We start from the raw sequence: 8,452 nt of genomic DNA, 5'->3' as shown, positions 1-8,452 counted from the left end.
CTTCCTGCCCACATGTGCGGGCTCCCAGCCTCCAGCAGATCGGTTTCAGTCGACTGCGTACATAGCTGGGCTCCCAAAGGTCAGAACAGCCCCGTTTCTTTGAGCAGAGAGCGATTAAGATGTAAATTTATTAATCACCACAACAAGCAGTGTGCCCCTAGAAACGCAGCAGTGCTCTCTCCTTGCAAGACACTAACCCTCCCTGCGCAGGGTTTGTAACCCAGAGCCACCCCTGCGCACGCAGCACCCATGGTACGAAGCCACGCTGAATGGGGACATGTCCTTCCCTGGGCTGCGGACCAAGCCAGGACCTTCCCACCTCCCAATCCTGGAGGCCACGGCGGGTGGCCACAGCGTTCCCTGTGGATCATCAGCTCCCCACCGGCTGCTGGAGCCATCCCCTCCCGTCACACACAGCCTGGCCGCAGCAGCCCCTGGCCCAGGGCAGGACCCAGCACCCGACCCCGGCACCCAAAGGCAGGAAGCCAAGCGGGCTGACAGGGTTCCCAGCCAGCAGCGCCAGCGGTGTGCCTCCCTAACGACACCTCAATTACCAATGAGACTATTTTTAGAAGAGTTAGCTATCAAGGTAACTTTCTAAACGAACTGATGAGATGTCTACATCTCATTTAATTACATTTGTCCGCTTCTAGTTGTGAGATGTGCTCATGATTACAACACGCTGGATATATTTTCTCTGAAAAATGAGTAATTTGGCATTTTGGTCGCACAGCCTTCACAGGGGGGGTGACCTAGGGGTGGACCCCACCAGCTCATCAGGAAGCAGGTCACAGTGACACAGCAAAGGGAGATTCTATGGATGGCAGAAAACGTGGCAGGCAGACGGATGCTGCCGGACTCCCTCCAGCTCTAAAATAACACCATTAATAACCATTTGCAAGCGCTAATGGCGCACAGTGTAATATCATCAAGGACACCCTGCAGCAGGAAGGTGACAAAATAATAGGTGGTTATCATTAGCCTGATAAAAACATCCCAATTAGCGATGAGCACTGAAATTATGGGGATTATTTGCAGTCATCAGTATGATTACGCAAAGAACGGAAAATTAAGCATTGAAATAACTGCACACACACCTCAGACCTCGCGTTCGAGGCTCGCTTCTCAGGTGGTTTGACCTGAGCAATCTTCTGTGGGTGGAAATCGCGCTTTGCCCAGCGCCCAGCCGCGACTGCCCGGCAGCAGGCTCGGCCGTGCAGGGTTCAGAGCAGCTCAGCCGCAGGGCCACACACGGTGCCACCCCCGAGAGCCGTGTCCGGCGCTGGCAGCTGCGCTATTGGTCCCCGCACTGTCACTCCCTGGCTGGCATGGTCCCCTCCAGCACCTGTGGGCAGGCAAAGCTCACCGCTACAGCTGCCAGGACTGCTCAGAATAATAAAACGTACAGTAAAACACCTGCTTTGGGAAAAATTAATCATGATAATAATAATAATGAACTTCCCAGGGCAACACAAGCACCAGCAGGGTCCAACCCCTGCCTAAAGCAGCCTAAAAACTGGTGGTACATTTTATAAACCAGGAAAAATAACTTTACATTGTATACATTCTTAAAGCAGAAAAGAACTGAAAATATCTCTTCAAAACATGGTCTAAACTTTTGCAAAAACAAACCTTTCAATAGCAGCCATCCAGGCACCGAACAACATCCCCTCCTGATGGCAGTTTATTTCACAATATGGCTCATTAATTTCTAATTTTTAAATTTTTTTTGAGGTTGTGACTTGCAATATCTTAACAGGCAATGCATTGGGGGTTTATGTCATTTGCTGCTTGTTGCTCTGCAGGGAAAAGGGAAACCTAGTGTAATAAATGAGAAAACGATGAAAACTTCTTGTACTCTGTAATCATAATAAATGGTTTTCTGAAACGGAACAACATCACCTACATACAAAGCAACGCCAGCTTCAAGCGCTCTGGAAATTTTTGTTCTCTGTTTTCTGGAAAAGAACACCAGCGTGGGTGTTGATGGAAATGTCCTTCTTCCAGCCAAGCCAGGGTGGCAGGGCGGCCGCAGGGACGAGCCAGGGGTGGGTGGCCAGGGACCCGTGCCCACGTTCTAGCTGCGGTGCTGCCGATGGCACAGCTCCTGGCACAGCACTGGTGGACAGCTGAGGCGAGAGGGAAGAAATTTTTGACACTGAGGTTGGTGAGACTCTGGCCCAGGTTGCCCAGAGAGGTGGGAGCAGCCCCATCCCTGGCACCATCCCAGGTCAGGCTGGCCCTTGGGGCTCTGAGCACCCTGCTCTGGGTGCAGATGTCCCTGCTCCCTGCAGGGGGTGGGACTGGGTGAGCTCGAAAGGTCGCTCCCAGCCCAAACCAGTCTGCGGTTCTGTGATCTAACACAAGTTGAAGCAAGGCCAGGGCCGGTTTTGGCTCTGTCCCAGTCAGGCTCGGTCACTTATTGCCCTCTGTCATAGGCCCCTGATCACGGAAAAGCAGCATGTCCATCCCCAAAACATCAGTGCCCCAACACTTATCTTGCCCTTATTGTGCTTCTCCATTTGCGCATCTGTTCCCGGGGAAGGAATAAACATCTACTTGATAACGAGTCAGAGTGGTTTTTTAAATTAATCTCAATCCATTTTCAAGCAGATGCACAATGCGAAGCAAGGCAAGAAAGCAGAAAGAGGAGACTCCTTTGTCCTCACTCTGCATAATGCGGTCCATCGCCACACAAAGGAAATTTTCAGTGGTTAAATACAGCCATTAGAAAAAATTGCATGTGATGCTGCCAGATTCACGAAGCAGAAGGCAGGCATCAGCTGGTCGTGTATTGCTCAAGACATGGCACATAAAAGATTTAATAGAGTCCCAGATACCCTGAACGTTCAGCTGCTGCCAAATGGTTTGTACACAGCTGCCTTCGCTTTTATTGCATTAAAGGGTTTGGAGCTTCCATTTGCAATTCAGGACATGAGATGTACATTTAACATCTCCCTGTTCGATCTCACTTTACAGGGCCCTAGACAATCACAATGACAATGAATATTGTCACCAGAGCTGGTGGCTTCTTCTCACCTGAATCTGGGACAACTCCAGTCCTCACATAACAGCCCCAGCTATCCTGTTCATTTAGAGGCGACTAACGAGGCTCATTGACCTAGGTGATACTAAAAAATAACAGGCAGGGAAAATCGACTCTTGGCTTTGAAATATTCACCGTTCTTCAAGGTAAGAGTTATTGTTAAAAACCACAGTACATGAACAGAAGTGTTTGCTGCAAAGCCATCACTGCGGCTTCCCACTGCCAAAACATCTCACTGCTGAGCTCACAGTAAATCCATCTGTGTCCCAATAATCGATGAGAGGGAGGTGTGAGAACAGCCAAAAGTCACGGGATGGGAAGCCAAGAGAACCCCCACGCAGGAGCCGGCCATTCCGTAGGGCACTGGGCATGGGGCTGCGTCCCTCTGCCGCAGCAGCGCGGGGTGCCTGGAGGACTCCTCCGCGCCGTGCAGAGCTGCGCTGAGCTGCGGCAATGCTCATGGGGGCAAACGGCCACCGCAAGGAAACACGGCACCCAAAGCTGTAACATCTGAAAATCAAACAGGGGGACAAAGGGACCAGCTTTGCCGTGAGAAGAACAAAGGAAGAGCAGCCTCTGGAGCAGGAAGAGCCGGTACGGACCTGAGCCGCTCTCCTGGAGTCAGCTTGGTGGTGGCTGTTTCCACCAGCTTCCAACTGTTCAGGGAAAACATTAAGAATTTCAAATATCAGACCTGAATTTAAGGTTTAGAAACCAAAACAAACAAAAGAAATTAATACTGAGACTAAATAAGTAGAACATATCTGAGGGACTCACACTTTTGGCTGGTTCGTCTTCTACCACCACCCACACCACGACTGTAATTTGTGGGGATGAACCTTGCTCATTCGACAGGAAGCACACACAGCGTTTACACCCTCACAAACCCGGCAAAACACAACGCGTCCTTATTCTGTAGGATCGAAGCACTCTCTGTCACACCACGGACTAAGCACCAAAAGCAGAAACAAAGTCTCTAACCTGCCAGGAGATATTTGGCTTCTTATTGCCCTGCACCACTCACCGAGCTGTTGCTCGCAAGAGTTATTTCTATTTTCAACCCAGCTGTGGTGTAAATTCCTACGGAAATGGAGAGCTGGGATTCGGGGGTTTTCTGTGTCCAGGGGACTCAGACATTACACCATTTTCGGAAGGTTTTTGTTGTTGTTCTTATTGATTTAGGATACTTTTCCCAACCGCCCCAGTTTTTGCTGCTCTGTACAATTCTCGGTCCAACTCGCTCTCTCTGAGGCAGGCTTTTTGCCTCTTCTCCTTTAAAAATCAAATAACTTTTTTGCCTGCTGATTCGGAAGGAATGAATCCAGTGGCCTGAAACCCCCCTCAGATGAAAGGTCATCTAATCATTTAATAGCGTGTCCTGACTTATCTCAAACTAATTATAAAGGGGCAGCACAACTTGTCTGGGCTCAAACAAAAGCAAGTCGTTTGCATTCTGGGCAGGATTTGCAGAGCTGATAAATACTGGAGATTGCTTGATCTCGGCTGCACAAAGATTATTTTTTCTTTCTGCAAATGCAGATGTTGTCTTAAACTAAGGCACCTGCGAGCCTCCTCTGCAGGATGGTACTGTCAGACCGATGCAAAGACCCACAGCCCGGTTCAAGAGATCTTCCTTTTGCTTCCAAACCACGAGCAGCAGGTTTGCCTCTTGCTTCTCTCAGGGGCTTCTGCCTTTGGAAGACCAGACACATGCACTGTAACCCTCACACCCATGGACACTTCACTGACTTTGGCTGGGAGCCGTTGGGAAGTCTCAGCCTACAAAGCTGGGTTTCACTTTGTTTTCAGAGAAGAGTCAAGGCTTAGCATTACCACCCCCGTTATCAGACACCTTAATCCTACCCGATAGTGAATCAGAGCCAAGCACTGCTCTAACTTAAAAAAATGCTTATTTGAAGTGGTTGCACCTTTCCCACATCCATTGATTTCTCCTCCAGCTTCTTTTCACTTCTCTTGGGTATTTGTACCTCACCTCCCAGCATGGAAAACCTACAAAACTCCAGTTAGATATTGAAATGGTTAAAGAAGTCTCTATTTCCCGTTCTCCAGAGATGGAAAGCACTGCAAAGTGGTCATTCTGGGAACGGCTGTGACTCTGGGATGACGCATCAATGCCTCTGGCAGAGCTTATTTGATCCCAGCAGTGCTCTCCAACCATTAATCACCCAGAGCAGCAGTTTACAGCTCTCACAAATAAGCCAACGCTGATGAAATCATGAGGCATTATCATGTGCAAAAGCACAACCAGAATCTGGCTCTGAGCTTTGACCCAGCAAAGGAAACACCAACCACCTCCTGCACTGGTGGCCTAGGACCAGGCACTGCCTCTGCCGGAGAATGGCAGCACAGAAGATGTCAAGTTTTGGGCAAAAACCTCATTCAAACCAGCTCAGTGAGACCTAGCTATCACCAAGCCTGGTGGGGCCACCGGTATGATATCCCAGCGCTGCGTCCCACCAAGACGCAGGCTGGAGCAGGGGAGGACCCTGGCTGGACCACCAGTGGGTCCAAATCTGTCCCCATTTTCCCCAGTTTCTAAATAGCTGCCATTTTACGTGCAAAGTTGAGACTTGAAATGCAAAGCATAAACTTAAAATTGCCCACGGCACCCAAAAGCATCTGGAGGCTTTAGGACAACTTGGGGAAGAGCCTCTGCTACAGGGCACAGACCAGCAGTAGCCTCAGGAAGGATGTCAAGGAAACGGGAGATCTGCAGCCAGGAAGAGCTGTTCTGAAGGACCAGAAGCAGCGAGGAGGCACTTACTATGATGGAGAAACAGCTCGAGCTTTTTTGGTGAACCGAATTCAGTTTTGGTCATTAAATGTTACAGCAGAAACAGGGAGAAAAGAGAAAGGACTGGTGATTTGTGTTAGAGCCCCATAAGCACGTGAGGTCTCCACTGAGACCACCCCAACCACTGGGCTCAGGGGGAGTGTGATCAGCTGGAGGGAAATTACTGTCCCACAGCCTTTACAGAAGAGTTGGAGAGGGCTTTTTCTGGCAATTAACGCTGCAATGGGCAGAGTAATGCCCGCACTGGGACACCACGCACCCCCGCCCCGGGGTCTCCAGGGACCAGCTCCACCACCTGAGAGTGGTTCTGTACCGAGAGCTAAAGACCAAATCTTGCCAATTATATTTAAAAAATTGAAATAGATCTCAGCTGTCATCAGGAAAGCAACAACCAGGGACCGTGCTGTTCTGAAGAGAACCCAAAAGCATCTGACACAGCCACAGCGTCATGGCTGCAGAGGACACAGGATCGGTTACCCCGTCATTCAAAAGCGATTTTTAAAACCACTCTGTACGGCATTGATGGTAATTGAAATACCATCTTTGCCCGGTAATTAACATCTGTGTAATGCTTGTAATTAAAAAGATAACATTAACTTGTTCTATACTCTCATAAACTTTAAGGATAAAACCAGCTAATCTATTTTTTTATTTTTAGGCATAGCCAAGACAGCAAAGATCAAAGCCACCTCCTAGGTGTATCTGCAGCGATGTAATTAAAATCTCAGGGATTCGTTAAGCATGTGAACCATAGCTGGATAAAGCTCTGCTGGAAGCAGGTACCTGCTTTCACCAGGCCTGTCCAAGACTCTTGTGTCCGACCGGAAAGGACCCCAGGTCCAAGGTCATCCCCTGCAGCACCCCACACAAGCCCAGGCATGGGTGGGCGGAAAGGGAAGGGAGACTCTGCCAGGGCCAAGGCTGTCCTGTCCTGTCCTCCCCGTCATACCAGGGGTATGGTCCCCTGAGAGCCACCAGCGACTGGAAGTGGCCTGTGCAGAAGCATCCCCTGCCTTCCCTTGGGGACACTCCCTTGGCCAAAACCTCCACTGATCCCTGTAATTACCATGCTGGTTCCCAGCTGCTGCCTTGTGACAACCACCGGAAAACGTCACCTCCTAGAAAGCCACAAAAGCACGTGAGTGACAGGTAGGATCAGGGGTGAACCGCTGACAACGTCCACTGAAGATCACCTCAAATTTATCAAATTGGATTTAGCTCATCAAGAGCATTCTCAAGAAGTCAACACTCATGTTGACTCTGACAAAAGCAATGACCTGGCAGCTGGGTCCTGGGCAGCTGACAACACAGCCCAGCTCTGCAGATGTTCTCTCCCAACACCCAGAAACGAGCAAACAAGGAGGGACAGACAGACAGACCTGCTCTCTCGAGCACGGCTGGCAATGCAGCTACGGGCAGCAGGAAGCTGTGTGCTTCGGGCAGGATGAATCATGAACAAAAATAAATTGATAGTAACCTGATAGACAGGACAGTAAAATCCGCTGATCTACGGGGAAAGGGCAAAGCCCATGGGTGCCCCCACCCAGGAGAATCACCTGCAAGAAAAGCCCCAGAAGAGGCACCCAGCATCTCAAGGATGCTGGTCCCTTGACAGGGTACCCCTCCACGGCTGCTCTCTCGGAGTTTGGCTGCGTGAGCACAAGGGACTGGAAACGCTCAAGGCAGCCGGCACTGCCGGAGCTGCGCGGCCCCTCACCGTCCCTTCAGGGCTGCTCAGGGCACAGGGTGTGCTGGGCAGGGACCACAGCTTCACGCAGCTTACCCGTGATGAAGGATACGTTACCCGTGACGCTCACCCCACGCTCTGCGGGGACACGGTATATAATGCTGTCTGATCCCAAATAAAAACATACTTTGAAACAATCAAAAACCTTCATTGCTTGATTATGCAGCTTATTTAACCGGAGTTTTGCTCTGGAACAGTTCTGACAGCCACGTCTCTGGCAGTGTTTTTCCCAACTATTATCTCCAGCACACAAAGACCCAGTTCAGAGAATGGGACATCTGCAGCTCCGGTCCCAGCGCCAAGTCGCACAGCAATCGTCCGTATTATGCCATGTCGACGAGCGGGCTTGGTGACACAAACACGCGGGTGGCTGCTGGCCGTGATGACAACGCTCCTCTGCTCTCCCACGTCTCCCCAGCTTTCTGACGTGCCCCTGGGCACTGAAGGTGCTGCTCGGGGCCAGGTCTGCAAGAAGGAGCCTTTCTGTCTTCGGATGCTCACCTGTGCGGTTGTGGTCCTCAAAACGATGTTCACATCGCTGCTCAGGCTGGGGACACAGCCCAAACAAGGACCTGCAGCTGCTGCTCTGCATCTTGAGAAGTGGATCCATGTTAACCTCATGAGGTCCAACAAGGCCACGTGCAAGGTCCTGCACCTGGGTCGGGGCAATCCCTGGTATCAGCACAGGCTGGGGATGAAGGAATGGAGAGCAGCCCTGTGGAGAAGGACTTGGGGATGCTGGTGGGTGAAAGGCTGAACAGGAGCCAGCAACGTGCACTTGCAGCCCAGAAGCCGGCTGTGTCCTGGGCTTATCCCCAGCAGCATGGGCAGCCGGTCAAGGGAG

General features: G+C 50.7%; 1 protein-coding gene across 1 annotated transcript in view; it reads right to left on the bottom strand.

The window, feature by feature from the left end:
* STK32C (serine/threonine kinase 32C) overlaps positions 1-8,452 on the bottom strand; it is a gene marked incomplete at its 5' end in the record, with an annotated part of 36,976 nt that overhangs the window by 10,981 nt on the left and 17,543 nt on the right. The window lies entirely within an intron of this gene.

This window comes from Buceros rhinoceros, unplaced genomic scaffold, assembly GCF_000710305.1.
Source record: "Buceros rhinoceros silvestris isolate BGI_N320 unplaced genomic scaffold, ASM71030v1 scaffold15772, whole genome shotgun sequence".
NCBI lineage: Eukaryota > Metazoa > Chordata > Aves > Bucerotiformes > Bucerotidae > Buceros > Buceros rhinoceros.
The sequence above is the reverse complement of the archived record's forward strand: the minus strand, read 5'-3'. Positions and strand labels throughout refer to the sequence as shown.